The sequence below is a fragment of the Caretta caretta genome, chromosome 7 (genome assembly GCF_965140235.1).
Source record: "Caretta caretta isolate rCarCar2 chromosome 7, rCarCar1.hap1, whole genome shotgun sequence".
Lineage (NCBI taxonomy): Eukaryota > Metazoa > Chordata > Testudines > Cheloniidae > Caretta > Caretta caretta.
This window is the reverse complement of record NC_134212.1, coordinates 88,989,538-89,008,799: the sequence shown is the minus strand read 5'-3', so window position 1 is coordinate 89,008,799 and position 19,262 is coordinate 88,989,538. Positions and strand designations below refer to the sequence as shown.

Below are 19,262 nucleotides of genomic sequence, written 5' to 3'. Positions count from 1 at the left end.
GGGATTCTTCCGTGCTAAGTGCAGGACTCTGCACTTGTCTTTGTTGAAGCTCATCAGATTTCTTTTGGCCCAATCCTCTAATTTTTCTAGGTCCCTCCGTATCCTATCCCTACCCTCCAGCGTATCTACCTCTCCTCCCAGTTTAGTGTCGTCTGCAAACTTGCGGAGGGTGCAATCCACACCATCCTCCAGATCATTAATGAAGATATTGAACAAAACGAGCCCGAGGACCGACCCTTGGGGGCACTCCACTTGATACCGGCTGCCAACTAGACATGGAGCCATTGATCACTACCCATTGAACCTGACAATCTAGCCAGCTTTCTATCCACCTAATAGTCCATTCATCCAGCCCACACTTCTTTAACTTACTGGCAAGAATACTGTGGGAAACTGTGTCAAAAGCTTTGCTATAGTCAAGGAATAACATGTCCACTGCTTTCCCCTCATCCACAGAGCCAGTTATCTCATCATAGAAGGCAATTCGATTAGTCAGGCATGACTTGCCCTTGGTGAATCCATGCTGACTGTTCCTGATCACTTTCCTCTCCTCTAAGTGCTTCAGAATTGATTCCTTGAGGACCTGATCCATGATTTCTCCAAGGACTGAGGTGAGGCTGACTGGCCTGTAGTTCCCAGGATCCTCCTTGTTCCCTTTTTTAAAGACGGGCACTACATTAGCCTTTTTCCAGTTGTCCGGGACCTCCCCCGATTGCCATGAGTTTTCAAAGATAATGTTTCAAGATTCTAGTCTTTAATGTTTGTAAAGAAAGCCTTATGAATGTTAATCAACTGTAAACCAAAGAAGTATCTTCCTGAGTTTTCAAACAGCCTGAAGACAGCTCTGAGATGTATGAACTGTGCAATTCATCTTAACAGGATGTTAACTCTGAAACATAGTGATGATAACTGAAATTTCAGCATTGTTAATTATTTTATCAGAAACCTCCACATCATGCTAACACCTATGGTGGTTTTGTTGTGGTGACTAATTATATCAGGCTTCAATTTGTGCCCATTGAATTCAGTGGGATAGGATAAGGCATACAGATTCTGCGGTAAAGTCTAAGATGCTGCTGAAAATACTTTACTCATACAGGACCTATCTAAATGCAAGGGTCCATCTGTGAGGAGTTGATCACAGCCTAAATTTGATTCTTCTGAATTATGTAATGGAGAAAACATCTGTAATTTCTGACCACCTTTTATTATAGGATTACAGGATTGATTATAGGACTGTAAAATATACAAAGGACAAATAATAATTTGAGCAAATAAAGGAATAACGTATTTGTTATTCTTTTTCATATTTAATCAATATTTTAACTTGCATGTGCTAGAGAATTTCCAGCATGTCATGGAATTCAATGCCAAACTGCAGCAGAAATCAGATGCTTTAAATATACAGAATTATTACAGTGCACTTAATGAGTTGGTTATAGGTTCTAAAATACATGAAATAAAACAGGCCATTGAAGTAGCACATGATAATTCATTAATCTGTCATTCACTTTTTCAGGGAAATCTCTTATCTAATCAGGTAAGGCTGATCTAAATTAGCTTTTTGTTTCTACTACATGTGGGTCAAAATCAAAATCCCTGATCCTAAATAATCCAGTTTATGGAGAATTTCAGATCTAACTTGAAACTTCAAGGCTACTTCTATATTTTAAATGGTCTAAACCAAAGCCCTAGATTCAAACACTCTCAAAATATACTGAAAAAAAGATTACTTACCCTGTGCAGAAGCTGGATCTCTTGGAGATCTTTGTCCCTATGGGTGCTACATTTCAGGTGTGCTTGCCCCCACGAGACTTTTGGTAGCAGTGACATTCAGTCTGCACATGTACCCTAACTATCCTTGTGCCCCATACTGAGGGTATGTACAGCAGTGTCCGAAGAATTACTCTTAGTTCCTTTTCTTTCACAAAGTCCTATCAAGGCCAGACTCCAAAGCAGAAGGCAAGGAAGGTGGGGAGAGGAGCACCCATAGGAACAAACATCTCAAAGAACTCCATTTACCATATACGGTAAGTATCTTCTCCTTCTTTGAGTAATGTCCCTAAAGTGCTCCACTTTAAGTGATTCCCAAGCAGTACTCCCTAAAGAAGATGGGTGGTTTGGAGCCTGGTCTAATACTGTTTGCAAAACTGAAGAGCCAAAAGCAACGTCCGCCTTATAGGCATGTACAAAGGCACAGTGTTCTGAGAAGGTGCAGGCTGGAGTCCATGTGGCACCTTAGCATATTTCTGCCACAGGTACTTTCCAGAGAACCATCTAGAAACCAAACCTTGAGACACATTGTGTTCAAAATGGGGTCAAGAACAAATGCTGAATCTTGAGTTAGCAGGTCAGGAATGGTTGGTAGGTATAGTGCCAGACAAGATGTGAGATGTATCAAGCAGGGGAACTAAATTTGCCTTGGATAAGTCAGTGCAATTAGGATGACCTTGGCTCTGTCCTTATCGATTTTGTTTAAGACTCTGAGGAGCATCATCATCAGAGGATAGGCATAGAGGAGATTCCTCAATCAGAAGATGAGGAAGGCATCTTCCAGAAAATGATACCCCCCACCCCTGAGCAGAACATTCATCACTTGCCATTGATGGTGGTGGCAAAGAGGTCTATTTCCAGGAAACCCCAAGAAAGAAATATACAGTTGAGAATCAGGTTGTTGAATTCCCACTCATAGTCCAAGCAAAAGTATCTGCTCAAACCATCAGCTATGGTGATCTGAATACCCAGTAAGAATGAGGACAAGATGAAAATGTGATGGGCTAAGCACCAGTTCCATAATTTTATTGTTTCTGCACAAAGGGAAGGGGATCTTGCACCTCCTTGGAGATTATAGAGTAAATGCTGTCTCTGTTGTCTGTCATTATCTTCACAGATTGGCCCTTTATCGTGGGAATGAAGTGTCTGCAGGCAAATCTGACCACTCTGAGTTCCAGGAGGTTGATTTGGAGAGTGGATTCTTGTTCGAAGATGAGCTTCCCATCTTACAAGAGCTGCATCTGATGCTATGGTAGGGAAGCAGAGTGAATTTCTCCAGCACAGAAATTGCCTGGATCTTTTCAGTAACTCTAGAGTCTCATGAAGGACTGATATTAGTTTATTCAGACTGTGTTTGCTGGGGATATAAACAGTTCTCAACCCTTGAAAGCAGCGTATATGCAACTTGGCATAAAGCGCGACAAAGGTGAAGGCTCACATGGAGCTGCAGACAAATTCTGGCTGTTGTTTGTGGGCACATTTGGACCAGCAAATCAGATTAATTATTAATTATTATTTTTATTATTATTATTTTATAAACCTATCTGTCATCAAGAAAACTCTAGATGATGTTGCATCTAAGGAGGCTCCTAAAACCTTTACTTGCTGTATAGTTATCAAAGTGGACTTTTACTTTGTTGAGTTGTCCGAGCTCATCAAATACTACCATAGCTTTCCTCACTGCCAAAAGAACTTAGGTGTGTGAGGGGCCCTCGAGGAGCCAGTTGTCAAGATAAGAAAAGATGATTACTCCTCACTGTCATAGTTGAATGGCTACCACCACTAGTACCTTTTTCAAAACTCTGGGGGCAGTAGGCAGTCCAAAAGTGAGCCTTAGATATTGGAAGTGTTCCTGGCTGACCACACAGCACTGAAAACTCTTGTGAGAAGGATGCATCACAATATGAAAATATCCATCCTGTAGGTCGTGAACCAATTCCCTTGATCTAGAGATGGTATTATAGCTGCAAATGTCACCATCCTGAATTTCCTCCTGAAATTCCTGAGGATTGCAGCCAGTTGGCATGGTGCATGAAAATCACTGTAGATGTCAAGCAGGCCACCATGTCAGTCACATCTGGAGAGGCCTTTAACAACTCCTGGCTAATTAATGACCTTCCAAGATGACTGCCTGAGATTTCTGTCATTGTTCTTGAGGCAGATGATCAATAAAATAATTACATTTTCCATACCTGCTGTGTTATATTTCACAATCAGGGCTTGATAGCTACTGCTACTCAACAAAGCAGAAGAGTAACTTTTAGGCCAAAGATCTAAGCATTTGTGTCCTTATCATACAGACCAGTTTTTGAAAGGTGCTATCTACTTTGTTCCTTCACAGCATCCTCCACCATGGAATTGGGGGCTGGGTGCATGAACAAAAACTCAGAACCTTCAGCAGGAATAAAATATATTTTATTTGCTTTATTATAAATGGAAGGAATAGTAGCTGGGGTTTGCCAAATAGTTGTGGCAGATTCAAGCAAGGCTTCATTTATAGGTCAGGCTAACTGACCAGAAGTGGCAGTATGCAGAATGTCCAAGAGTTGTGCTGAGTCTCATGAACCTCCTCTAAGCGGATTTGGAGGGAGTCAGCAATGTTCATCATGAGTTCTTGGAATTATTTAATATAATCTGTGTATGGGGTGTGGAGAGACATCACCACCTGATCAGGTAAGAAGGAAAAGCTGTTAGTCTGAGGAGTAGCTTCCTTATCAGTTCATTTCTCCTGTTCCTTGAAAGATTCCTCCTGCGGTGAAAATTGATGTGGAGGGACAGGACAAGTAGGTGGTTGGTGTCTCTGATTTTCCCATGGGTGTAATGGGGTGCTCTGGAGAATTACTGTCCATAGGCAGCCCACAGGTCCCTATAGGGACATTGAGGGGAACCATAAGGAAAAAAAGTGGGCATCCAAGATTGATCATACTAGGAGGAATGAGGAATGACATGGTTCTGCATGTGTCTTTAAGCTTCTCTCTCAGAAAAGGTATCCAAAGAGCAAGCTCCGGGATGGTAAATGAGAAAGTTCCCCAATTCTCAGATTTCCACCAGAACTATCTTCCTCATAGTCCAAAGGAGGAGCAGATAGATTGCCTGTCTCTTTTAGTGGGTACTGTGGAGCTAGGTAGTACCAGAGAATGGTGCAGTACCAGTCATAAATGAGGCTCCCATACTGAGAGCCTTTCTACACCCATTACTAGAAAGGTCCAATTCATCTGAGATAAACAAGTACCTGGAGAATCTAAACTCATGCAGTTCTGGGTGAACCTGTGTAGAATCATAGTCAGGCTCTGCAGTGCAAGATGGTGGTGCCAAGGAAGACCTTGGCTTTGATGTCACAGATCAAGCAGCTTGCAACCAACCTCTTCAACACAGAGTTCTTAGAATCTTTGCATCAGTATCCTGCCTGCCTTCGATACTGAATGATGCTGGGTACCATGGAACTTTGAGGCGCCTGAAGCCTTAGCTGAGGGGCTGCTGGTACCAGGAAAACTTGGAGCCTCAGCAGTAGCCTTTCTGGGATGCAATGCAAAATAGCATGTTTCTGTGTTCATCGAGGTTTCTTCGCATGGACATCTCCTTGAGGGGATCTGGAACTTCTTTTTCTGGAAGTTTCTGTGCTATCCCCCAAGGTTCTCTCCCATGAAGGTCTAGTAGTCGAATGGGCTGCGGAGGTTGACGTGGTGCTGTTACTCACTGGACGATCACTGTACAGGGAGACAGGGTCATCAGGGCCTGTGTCTGAGGCAGGTTGAAGGGAGGACTCCATCATGAGAAGCCTAAACCAAAGCTCCCTGTTTTTTTCTAGACCGTCTCTTAAACTCTGAACAAATGTTACACTTACAGGGGACAGAGGTGTTCGCTAAACAGTGGATACAGTGAGAGTGACCTTCACTAACTGGGAGAGACTCCTGGCAAGTTAGTCAATGTTTAAATCTAGGAGATTTAGGCACAACCCTAGGATAAAATCCTTCAAAGCAGGAAAGGCCATTGAGGAGGTGTGGGGGCAGTCAAAGAGTCTCTTGAAGTTCCCTGAACAAAAATTAGAAAAGCTATTATAACTAGTAAACATGAAAATGGGCTAACTAAGACCTAAACAACAAACTAATATCTAAAAGCTATTCCCTAAAGAGAAGCTGTCAAGGTTCCTCCCCCACTCTGAACTCTAGGGTACAGATGTGGGGACCTGCATGAAAAAACCCCCTAAGCTTATCTTTACCAGCTTAGGTCAAAACTTCCCCAAGGTACAAAATATTACACCCGTTATCCTTGGAATGGCCGCTACCACCACCAAACTAATACTGGTTACTGGGGAAGAGCTGTTTGGACGCGTCTTTCCCCCCAAAATACTTCCCAAAACCTTGCACCCCACTTCCTGGACAAGGTTTGGTAAAAAGCCTCACCAATTTGCCTAGGTGACTACAGACCCAGACCCTTGGATCTTAAGAACAATGAACAATCCTCCCAACACTTGCACCCCCCCTTTCCTGGGAAATGTTGGATAAAAAGCCTCACCAATTTGCATAGGTGACCACAGACCCAAACCCTTGGATCTGAGAACAATGAAAAAGCATTCAGTTTTTACAAGAAGACTTTTAATAAAAAATAGAAGTAAATAGAAATAAAGAAATCCCCCCTGTAAAATCAGGATGGTAGATATCTTACAGGGTAATTAGATTCAAAAACATAGAGAACCCCTCTAGGCAAAACCTTAAGTTACAAAAAAGATGCACAGACAGAAATAGTTATTCTATTCAGCACAATGCTTTTCTCAGCCATTTAAAGGAATCATAATCTAACACATACCTAGCTAGATTACTTACTAAAAGTTCTAAGACTCCATTCCTGTTCTGTCTCTGGCAAGAGCAGCATACAGACAGACACAGACCCTTTGTTCCTCTCCCTCCTCCCAGCTTTTGAAAGTATCTTGTCTCCTCATTGGTCATTTTGGTCAGGTGCCAGCGAGGTTACCTTTAGCTTCTTAACCCTTTACAGGTGAGAGGAGCTTTCCCCTGGCCAGGAGGGATTTCAAAGGGGTTTACCCTTCCCTTTATATTTATGACACGCCCCCCAAATCTCAGCTAGGGTGAAACACTGGCTGGGATTTCTTCCTGGAGCTCTAGGAAAACAGAGTTAATAAGACACATGCATCTCTAAATATACTACCAAGTACATAAAGACTAACAATATTTTCCACATCTCAAGGACGATTTTAACCAGTTGATTCTGGGAAACTTTCAAGGGAGAGTGCATCAGCCACTTTGTTAGAAGCTCCTGAGATGTGTTGGATGTCGAAATCAAAATCTTGGAGAGCTAAACTCCACCGAAGAAGTTTTTTGTTAGTTTCTTTGACGGTGTGAAGCCACTTTAGTGCAGCATGGTCGGTTTGCAGGTGGAAACGCCGTCCCCAAACATATGGGCGTAGCTTTTCCAGAGCGTAGACAATGGCATAACATTCTTTTTCAGTGACTGACCAGTTGCTTTCCCTCTCAGACAGTTTTTTGCTGAGAAACACTACAGGGTGGAATTCTTGATCAGGTCCTTTCTGCATTAAAACTGCTCCCACACCACGCTCGGATGCATCTGTGGTTACTAGGATCGGTTTGTCAAAGTCTGGGGCCCTTAGTACAGGGTCAGACATGAGTGTCGCTTTAAGCTTGTTAAAGGCCTTCTGACACTTTCCGGTCCACTGAACAGCATTTGGCTGTTTCTTTTTGGTTAGGTCTGTCAGTGGGGCAGCGATTTGGCTGTAGTGCGGTACAAATCGTCTGTAATAACCGGCCAAGCCTAAGAAGGATTGAACCTGTTTCTTTGACTTTGGGACAGGCCACTTTTGGATAGCATCCACTTTGGCCTGTAGGGGGCTGATAGTTCCTTGACCCACCTGGTGTCCAAGGTAAGTCACTCTGTTTAGGCCTATTTGACACTTCTTAGCCTTAACAGTTAGTCCTGCCTCCCTTATGCGCTCAAGGACTTTTTGTAGATGTTCCAGGTGGTCTGCCCAGGAATCCGAAAATATGGCCACGTCGTCAAGGTAGGCGACTGCATATTCTCCTAATCCCGCTAGGAGACCATCTACAAGTCTTTGGAAAGTGGCGGGTGCATTTCGCAGCCCGAAAGGGAGTACATTAAATTCATACAGCCCGAGATGTGTGATGAAGGCTGACCTTTCCTTGGCAGATTCATCTAGCGGTACCTGCCAGTACCCCTTGGTTAAGTCCAAGGTAGAGATGAACTGGGCCCGTCCCAGTTTCTCTAATAGTTCATCTGTGCGTGGCATTGGATAGTTGTCTGGGCGAGTTACAGCATTTAGCTTACGGTAGTCCACGCAAAAACGTATTTCCCCATCTGGTTTGGGAACTAGAACCACTGGAGATGCCCATGCACTTTCAGAGGGGCGGATTACCCCCATCTGTAACATATCCTGGATCTCCCGTTCTATAGCAGTTTTAGCTTGAGGAGACACCCGGTAAGGTTGGACCCTAATTGGGTGAGCATTACCTGTGTCAATGGAGTGGTATGCCCGTTCAGTCAGTCCTGGGGTGGCTGAGAACGTTGGCGCGTAGCTAGTGCACAGCTCCTGGATCTGCTGTCGCTGCATACGCCCAAGGGTCATGGAGAGGTTCACCTCTTCCACACCACCAGCACATTTCCCTTCGTAGTAAACACCTTCAGGCCACTCAGCGTCGTCTCCTCCCTGGGCTGTAAACTGACAAACCTTTAATTCTCTGGAATAAAAGGGCTTTAGAGAATTAATATGGTACACCTTAGGCTTTCGGTTGGAGGTGGGGAATGCTATGAGATAATTAACAGCTCCCAGGCGCTCCTGGACCGTGAATGGCCCTTCCCACGATGCTTCCATTTTATGGGCCTGGAGCACCTTTAAGACCATGACCTGGTCTCCTACTTTGAAGGAACGCTCTCTGGCATGTTTATCATACCAGGCTTTTTGCTCTTTTTGAGCATCCTGTAAGTTTTCTCTAGCAAGGGCTAAAGAGGTTCGGAGGGTGTTCTGTAGGTTGGTTACAAAGTCCAGAATGTTAGTTCCTGGAGAAGGTGTAAATCCCTCCCATTGCTGCTTCACCAACTGCAATGGCCCCTTAACCTCACGGCCATATACAAGTTCAAATGGGGAAAACCCTAAACTGGGATGTGGTACAGCTCTGTAGGCAAAGAGCAACTGCTGCAACACTAGGTCCCAATCATTGGAGTGCTCATTTACAAATTTACGTATCATGGCCCCCAAAGTTCCATTAAACTTCTCCACCATGCCATTTGTTTGATGATGGTAAGGAGTGGCAACCAAGTGATTTACCCCATGAGCTTCCCAAAGGTTTTTCATAGTTCCTGCCAGGAAATTAGTCCCTGCATCGGTGAGGATGTCGGAGGGCCAACCTACCCTGGCAAAAATGTCTGCTAGTGCCTGGCACACACTTTTAGCCCTGGTGTTGCTTAGAGCTACTGCTTCCGGCCATCGGGTGGCAAAATCCATGAAAGTCAGTATGTACTGCTTTCCTCTGGGTGTCTTTTTCGGAAAAGGACCCAGAATATCCACAGCTACTCGCTGAAATGGAACTTCAATGATGGGGAATGGCTGGAGAGGGGCTTTGACCTGGTCTTGGGGTTTTCCCACTCTTTGGCACACCTCACAAGACTGGACATGGGTAGAAACATCCTTGCCCATTCCCTCCCAGTGGAATGACCCCCCCAAACGGTCTTTGGTCCTGTTCACCCCAGCATGGCCACTAGGGTGATCATGGGCTAAGCTCAAGAGCTTGGCCCGGTATTTAGTTGGAACTACCAACTGTCTCTGAGGATGCCAGTCTTCCTGGTGTCCACCAGAAAGAGTTTCCTTGTATAAAAGTCCTCTTTCTACAACAAACCTGGATCGATTAGAAGAGCTGAGAGGCGGTGGGTTGCTCCGTGCCGCCGTCCAAGCTCTCTGGAGGCTTTCATCTGCTTCCTGTTCGGTCTGGAACTGTTCCCTTGATGCTGGAGACATCAGTTCCTCATGGGATTGTGGACCTAGGCTTGGTCCCTCTGGAAGCGATATAGGGGATGGAGCTGTTTCTGTTGACTGTGAACCGCTCTCCGCTGGTGCACTATGTTGGGATTCAGGCTCCGGCTGAGCCTCTTGGGTCGGGTTATCGGCTGCTGCCAGTTCAGGTTCGGTGGGGCCCTCTGTTGTTGAGGTTGCAAGTACTGGATTCAGTGCTGACACGGGGTCTGGTGTTGGTTGTTCGGCTGGTTCCGGTTCTGGGACTGGTTCCGTCTGGGTCTCTGGGACTGGATCCACTACTGCTGTTGCAGACATTGGCCTGGGGTCCAGGTCCATCACCTCTGACTGGGTCCTGATAGAAGTTTCCGGAACAGAGCTAGGCCTCACGGCTTGTTTAGCCTGGCTGCGGGTGACCATTCCCACCCTCTTGGCCTGCTTCACATGATTGGCCAAGTCTTCCCCCAACAGCATGGGGATGGGATAATCATCATAGACTGCAAAAGTCCACATTCCTGACCAGCCCTTGTACTGGACAGGCAACTTGGCTGTAGGCAAATTGAAAGAGTTGGACTTGAAGGGTTGAATCGTCACTTGGATCTCTGGGTTGATTAAATTGGGGTCCACTAAGGAAGCATGGATAGCTGACACTTGTGCTCCGGTGTCCCTCCACGCGGTGACCTTCTTCCCGCCCACACTCACAGTTTCCCTCCACTCCAAGGGTATCTGGGAGGTATCTGGGCCTGTGGACCTCTGGTGTGATTCCGGTGCAATGAACTGTAATCTGTTGGGGTTCTTGGGGCAGTTGGCCTTTACATGCCCCAGCTCGTTACATTTAAAACATCGTCCAGCTGACGGGTCACTGGGGCGAGGAGGGTTGCTGGAGAACGGGGTGGTGGGACGATAAGGGGTCTGGAGGGTTCTTTGGGAGGTAGGTGGGGCTTTGGGCGGCCCCCGGTAATAGGGTGTGGTCTGGGGTGGTCCCTTCTGGTCTCCGCTCCAACTGCGACCAGTTTTCTTCTTCTCTGCCACCTCCACCCATCTGGCTCCAATCTCTCCTGCCTCAATTACAGTTTTGGGTTTCCCATCTAGGATGTATCTTTCTATTTCCTCAGGAACACCCTCTAAGAATTGTTCCATTTGCATTAGGAAGGGCAAATTTACTGGAGATTCAACACTTGCTCCTGATATCCAGGCATCCCAATGTTTCACAATGTGGTAGGCATGTCGGGTAAATGACATGTCTGGTTTCCACCTTAGGGCTCTGAACCTCCGACGAGACTGCTCGGGTGTAATCCCCATTCTGACTCTCGCCTTGGATTTAAACAGTTCATACTTGTTCATGTGTTCTTTAGGCATTTCAGCTGCCACCTCAGCTAAGGGTCCACTGAGCTGCGGCCTCAGCTCTACCATGTATTGGTCAGTAGAGATGTTGTACCCAAGGCAGGCCCTTTCGAAGTTCTCTAAGAAGGCCTCAGTATCATCACCTGCCTTGTAGGTGGGGAACTTTCTGGGATGGGAAGTGGTACCTGGAGAAGGATTGCTAGGGTTTGTTGGTATATTCTGCTGGGCCTTTATCTTCTCCACCTCCTCCACATGCTTCCTCTCTTTTTCCTTCTCCTCCAGTTCTTTGGCCCTTGCTTCCATTTCTTTGTCCCTTGCTTCCATTTCCCTCTTGTGGGCAGCCTCTTGGTGTTGTTCTGCCTCCCTTTCTTGTTCCTTCTTCAGCTGCATGAGTTCTATCTGTCTTTCATGTTCCCTTTGTCTTTCCTCAGCCTGAAATTTGGCTAATTCGAGCTGTAGTCGAGCCGCGGATTTTGCCATTCTAACCTCTCTGTTTTTACTAACTTTACACCCGAGGTTTAGAAATAAACAAACAAAACTTGGCTGTAAAATTTTGCTGTGCTGGAATAGAATACCTATTCTCTGATAGTGATTGTCAGCCTACAGAAAAAGACAATTCCCTTGTCTCTGCTCTGGGCCCAAATTAAAGCAAAAAACCTCCAACTACTTGGAAACCTGCTTACCCAGCCCAAAGAAAAAGCAAATGGGTAGAACACACACCCCCTATTTACTTTTAGGAAGAAAAGAGAAAAAAAAAAACCCCTGGGTTGGAAGACTGTGAATTTCCCTGCAGGAGTTAAGTACCCTGCCTCCAGGCAAAGAAAACCTGCAATTCACAAGATAATCCCCTTTTGTCTCTACTTGGCCACAAAGCAGAGAGAAACCAAGCTGCTTTCAGTTTCAAAGCTGCTTTCTGGACTTTCTTTCCAAAGAAAAAAAAAATTCCTTTTTAAAATCTGTATTTCTAGTTCAAAAAATCTCAACTGGATCTCAGATGATTTCAGGTTAATCCCACCACTGTGCCACCATGTCAAGGTTCCTCCCCCACTCTGAACTCTAGGGTACAGATGTGGGGACCTGCATGAAAAAACCCCCTAAGCTTATCTTTACCAGCTTAGGTCAAAACTTCCCCAAGGTACAAAATATTACACCCGTTATCCTTGGAATGGCCGCTACCACCACCAAACTAATACTGGTTACTGGGGAAGAGCTGTTTGGACGCGTCTTTCCCCCCAAAATACTTCCCAAAACCTTGCACCCCACTTCCTGGACAAGGTTTGGTAAAAAGCCTCACCAATTTGCCTAGGTGACTACAGACCCAGACCCTTGGATCTTAAGAACAATGAACAATCCTCCCAACACTTGCACCCCCCCTTTCCTGGGAAATGTTGGATAAAAAGCCTCACCAATTTGCATAGGTGACCACAGACCCAAACCCTTGGATCTGAGAACAATGAAAAAGCATTCAGTTTTTACAAGAAGACTTTTAATAAAAAATAGAAGTAAATAGAAATAAAGAAATCCCCCCTGTAAAATCAGGATGGTAGATATCTTACAGGGTAATTAGATTCAAAAACATAGAGAACCCCTCTAGGCAAAACCTTAAGTTACAAAAAAGATGCACAGACAGAAATAGTTATTCTATTCAGCACAATGCTTTTCTCAGCCATTTAAAGGAATCATAATCTAACACATACCTAGCTAGATTACTTACTAAAAGTTCTAAGACTCCATTCCTGTTCTGTCTCTGGCAAGAGCAGCATACAGACAGACACAGACCCTTTGTTCCTCTCCCTCCTCCCAGCTTTTGAAAGTATCTTGTCTCCTCATTGGTCATTTTGGTCAGGTGCCAGCGAGGTTACCTTTAGCTTCTTAACCCTTTACAGGTGAGAGGAGCTTTCCCCTGGCCAGGAGGGATTTCAAAGGGGTTTACCCTTCCCTTTATATTTATGACAGAAGCTAACTATGAAGCAAGCACTGCAAGACATTCCATCTAAGGCCAAGGAGACTGAAAAGGAACTGACGGTGTCTCATCTGATATGGTCCTACATATTCTTGGTAAAGGGCAGGAAGAAAGCTAGGGCACATGCAGATTAAACAAGCACTATTACCAAAAGTCTTTGATCACAGGCACATGGGGCACATGTGTGCCTGAAGTGGATAACCCACACAGATACTACTCAAAGTAGTATTGTGGATTTTCTCCTTGAAAATATATTTATTATATATTTCATTCTTTGTGAAAAATTAACTCCTGAGTCATACAGCTTCCTCATATTGTGACTAAAGAGACTTAGAGATGGCATAAATTAATTTCCTAAGGTTTATGAAAGATGAAGCCTCACAGTATAATTATTTCATTGAGCAACTACATATACCACCTTATATAAAGCCAGCTAAAGATCAACCCATGAATAAATATTTCCCTTTATTATTAATATTGAAACTTAACTTATGTTTATATATAGTATGTATTTATCTTCTGTTTTAAGGTAACAATGAGTGCATTAAGAGTAAGTTTGGAAACAAAATGAAGGGATGACGATGCATTATTGTGGGAATAAAATCTATTCTGAGTGCAAACGTGTTTCCCAAGTGTTAATTGTTTTCACTGGAGAAAATATGCAAAATAATAGCTTAGGGTTTAAAAAGAAAAACAAAACATAACAAAAACAAACAAAACCCCATACCATTATGAATTGAGTGCTAAACCACCAACTGCTGAAGAATTCAAACTTCCAATTAAAAAGAAATCTTAATTTTATGACTGTGAAGATAAATGTAAATGTGAACCAATGCAGTGATGTTTCCTTAAGGCTGAAGAAAGGCAAAACCAATGTTTTGAATGTCCTTGTAGGGTTGCAAGGTGTCCAGTTTTCGACCAGAACACCCGGTCAAAAAGGGACTCTGGCGGCTCCAGTCAGCACCACTGACCGGACATTAAAAGTCTGGTCGGTGGTGCTGCAGGGCTAAGGTAGGCTAGTCCCTACCTGACCTTGCACCATCCGCACTCCCATTGGCCAGGAACCACGGCCTAAGAGCTGGACCTGCTGGCTGCTTCTGGGGCACAGCGTGGTTCCAGGACAGGCCGGAAGCCTTCTTTAGATCGCTGCACAGCTGACCGGGAGCTGCCCAAGGTAACCCTACACCCCAAATCTGAGCCCCTGCTCCAACCCTGAGACCCCCCAAACCCAGAGCCCCCTCCTGCACCCCAAACCCCTCATTCATGGCCCCAGAACCCACACCCCCATCCCAGAGCCAGTACTCCCTCCTGTACCCCAATCCTCTGCCTCAACCCGCAGCTCCCTCCCAAACTCCAAATCCCTCAGCCTCAAGCAAGAGATATTTACTAATCTCTTCCCATAGTACAATAGGGATGCAACCCTTATTAGCAGCAGTAAGGGTTATTTATACATATTGAATATGCCACACCATAAAGACAGAAATAGAAATGTTGTAATGCATTGTAAAAATCATAAATAAAATTAACTGTTCAGTTCCTTCTTCAAAAGCCTATCTTCAGACACGCACAGTCTGCCCAGTTCATAAAACAGATATACATTGTTTTATTATCCAGAGGAAACTAATTCTATTTAATTATATTGACAATAACGAATCTACCCTTGTATAAGAAAATTAAAGTATTTTTGCTAGAATTTATTTAGTCAAGTTGGTAGGAGTGTGCACTATACAGGTATACACACACACTATTTGCAGTCAAAATCTATGTCTATTGCATTCAGAAAAATAGTGATACTCTCAGACTGTTAATACATTAGATAGCAAATGAGCTGAAGTATCTGAAACGGGAGGTTTCACAGAAACAAAGGGAGTTAGGCAATGACTTTCAAGGGTAGTTGACCACCTAATGCCTATTTGTGCCTTTGAAAATCTTGCCTGTGTCTCTTTTTTAGATGCCTGATTGTTTTAGATGTCCGACAGTTTCCCCTTCATTAAAATTGCAGTGTTAAGTAGCCAATAAAAATAACAGCCAAAACTTTATCTGCCCTTGAAGCTGCTTCCTCCAGATTAGAGTTTAGCTGATTATTTGCAGTTTAATTATTTTAATTATCTTTTGTTAAATTTAAAATTAATATATTTCAATTAGTACAGTTATTTAAACTACTCAAGTATATTTGGGGGGGGCAGGAACATGTGCACACAAACTTGTATCTAAAATTTGGTGGTCCCTTTCCACCACAAACATAAAGACAAAATTCTTTGTTTCTTTATTGAAAGCCAAAGGTTTGGGAACATAGATTTATTTTTGTTAAGCAAAGAATGAAAACTCGTTTAACTACAAGGGAGAGTTCAGCTGCACACAAGAAAGAAAGGAAGGTTTACTATAAAATTTTAATCAGCATGGGTTTAGAATGACTCCATTACTCATGAGTGGCAAAACCACAAATGCATTTTGGAAGTCAGCCCAAATGAATGCCCATTAATAAAATAAAATAAATAAATAAATAAATAACAATAATAATGATAGGAGACTAGTTTGTAAAGTTTTCCACCTGCAAAGCCAGATCTCATAGTTACACAGACTTTTTGTCTCTCTCTCCTATCTATATATAACTATACAGATACAAATGCACACACACACCCTCCCACACACGCACAACAGGCAACTGAAAGCAAAGGTCAAAGAAAGTATCTTAATCTCCTCTGGGTGTGCTAGACCCTTCATGCTGTGATTCTCCAGCCTTAGTTTTACATGACATTGCCAGTCCCGAAACTCAAGGAGCAAGATCCCTTCTAGTCCAGTTATTGGGGAGGGAAAGATGTGCAACAATTTTTACACAAAACAGCACCAGCTTTAATTTTAAACTAAGCAAAATTGTGAACAGTTATGTTATGGCTAATTACATTTGATTTCTTCTGAAAATTAAACTAATGATGCATCCATACAGGGGAGCAAATACACTAGAAAAAGATCTGACAGTTCTAAAACACCCACATGTCAAAACAAATGAAACATTTAATACTGTATCTTTTGATTCCGTATCTTCAAAATGGGTAATATTTCAAACCTCATCATAATGAGTAATGTGTTAAGAAGTTAATTGCTTCTCACTCAAGTTGACTGTCAAGTCTGTATGCATGCAGAACTCCTACTCTGATACTAGTGGGACTCTGGCGTAAGAAGAGGAGATTATATACCTAAGGAACAAGAAGAGCCCTGATTAGGAAGGACAGTTTCATTTGAGGGAACTTTGGGGAATATGTTTCATCTTTTAATCATTCAGCTAATGTTTTTGATGTAATTTAAAAGATTGGTTTCATATTAACAACTTTAATTTCAGCAGTTAATTTCCAACTCTCTGAGGAAAAAGTGTATAGGACAGTTATCAAAAGTGACTGTCTATTTTACAAGAGGCTTTTTAGCTGGAGAGATCCTTAGGCCTTAGCACTAGTGCAGTCACCTATCATATCCACAGGTGCCTTTGATTGTATGCATTCCTCAGTCAAGCACAGTAAAGAATATAATACAAGTAGAATTATGGCCTCTTCAAAATATTTTTAAAACACCTAGTGTGAATCCATTATGACTGTTGATTTGGTATTTAATTATTCAACAAAACAGTTTTACTTTGCCTCTAAGATTAATCAGAAACAACACTAGGCAGCTAGGTTTTTAGAACTAGAACTTATGAATACTGACTAAGAAAAGATTCTGGTGGTTGCAAAATATTTCTACATGATAAATGTAAGACACACTAATTTTGAAGTATCATATTTCTAATCAACCAAATGATCAAACTATGTATTCTACTTGTTTTATAATCCATTATTAATGCCCCCACCCACAATTGTAAAGAATATTAATAAGTTTCAGCTCTGCTCTTTTCACTAACACAGCAAAGTCTAAAACAGTGAGGTCCCTTGTATAAAGTTACTACTGTATTGCGTATGGCAATAACGAAAGCTAAAATATTTAATCATATTTTGTTCAAAGAGCCTCATTCAGCAAAACTATTCATCATTATATTTACACAAAGCAGCAGATCTCTCTTGATGTTAGAGAACATTATTTGATATACAAAGCTTCTACAGTCACCATATCTCTTTTGGACTGGACACAACAGGCTCCTTTCAATGCCCGCAATAGACTTCAGTGGACATTAGACTAAACTCCAAATTATTAAACTTTAGGGGTTTCCACCCCATCAATGGAGATAAAGTTCAGAAGTGGATGGCAATTCATAATATTCAAAATATAAATACCTTGTAATCTTGTTAAGAAAGAGCTAATATTGCAAGTGTGTTTCAGTAGCATCCAGTTATCACCCAGAAATAACGTTTCATTTTCTTTACAAATATTTACAAATATTCTACACCTTAAAACAAAAGCTAAATGTTATAACATCTGAAAATGAACAGTTAAGGGACCCCATAGCCATACTCTCCATCTTTATACTACCCATCTGTCATAAATATAAAGGGAAGGGTAAACACCTTTAAAATCCCTCCTGGCCAGAGGAAAAACCCTTTCACCTGTAAAGGGTTAAGAAGCTAGGATAACCTCGCTGGCACCCGAACAAAATGACCAATGAGGAGACAAGATACTTTCAAAACTGGAGTGGGGGAGAAACAAAGGTTCTCTCTGTCTGTGTGTTGTTTTTGCCAGGAACAGAAAAGGAACGGAGTCTTAGAATTTAGTAAGTAATCTAGCTAGATATGCGTTAGATTCTGTTTTGTTTAAATGTCTGATAAAATAAGCTGTGCTGAATGGAATGTATATTCCTGTTTTGTGTCTTTTTGTAACTTAAGGTTTTGCCTAGAGGGATTCTCTATGTTTTGAATCTGATTACCCTGTAAGGTATTTACCATCCTGATTTTACAGAGGTGATTCTTTTACTTTTTCTTCAATTAAAATTCTTCTTTTAAGAACCTGATTGCTTTTTCATTGTTCTTAAGGTCCAAGGGTTTGGGTCTGTGTTCACCTATGCAAATAGGTGAGGATTTTTATCAAGCCTTCCCCAGAAAAGGGGGTTCGCGTTTGGGAGGATTTTGGGGGGAAAGACGTTTCCAAGCGGGCTCTTTCCCTGTTATATATTTGTTAGACGCTTGGTGGTGGCAGCAATAAAGTCCAAGGGCAAAAGGTAAAACAGTTTGTACCTTGGGGAAGTTTTAACCTAAGCTGGTAAAAATAAGCTTAGGGGGTTTTTTATGGAGGTCCCCACATCTGTACCCTAGAGTTCAGAGTGGGGAAGGAACCTTGACACCACCTATTTTACATTTTGGCCTCCTGTTTGGTTCTGTAATTTAAATATACCATTGAGTATACACTGTTGATTTTATATTGAGTTTATTAAATGAACATGAAAGGAAATAGCCCCAGCATACATTTAGTTATGGCAGAGTTCTGTAAGTTTCCTCATAGTGTGATGTGTTGGTGATGAAGGATATTTTTTTATGAATTATTGATGTTTGATGCTATGGAATGTGTTTATTATATGGTTGATGTAAATTTAAATACCCTTTGTAAGTTTGCATTTTAATTATATTACATGACAACTAAAATTGTGAGCATTCTTTTACTTGTACTGAATTTACTACAGCATAACTCCATTGACTTCAACGGAGTTACTTCTGACACACACAATGGCGTAGTCCGTAATACTACAGTATTCTAGTCTACATTGGAGATGGGATTTTACAATTTCCTAGTCAATTGCAATTTTGTCCTTTGCACAAATTTGTGCAATTTTGTATGGAACAATATTAAGGCTGGGTGGGCAGTGTATGTCAAGTCAGGTTCAGGGCTCTGAAATAGCCAGTATGTGCCCTTATGCCATATTGGTACTCCTCTGCAGCCACTACCTTGTCCAAAATCACAGCTTTCATTTAAAAAATAAAACAAAAAACCACCACCACCAAACAGGAAAAATCTCTAGTTGCTATGGTCGTGGCAACTAACCTCATAAATGAGAACCAAGTGGAAGTGATAGAGAAATATTTATGTGATTCTGCAGGCTGGAAAAATAGCTCTGAGACATGTGAACAGCACAGTTCATCTCAGTGAAATGTTAACTCAGATGCCACGTAATAATAATTTAGATGTCAACAGTATTAAAGTAGAGTATCACAGAACTGCACAATTTACTATGAATGACCCCATTTTGGTGGTGCAAGTGGGTGGCATTTG

At 42.4% G+C, this 19,262-nt stretch overlaps 1 protein-coding gene across 7 annotated transcripts in view; it reads right to left on the bottom strand.

Moving 5' to 3' along the window:
* Positions 1-19,262, bottom strand: part of PCDH15 (protocadherin related 15) — a 1,356,473-nt gene that overhangs the window by 242,392 nt on the left and 1,094,819 nt on the right. The gene's annotated exons all lie outside the window — the stretch shown is intronic.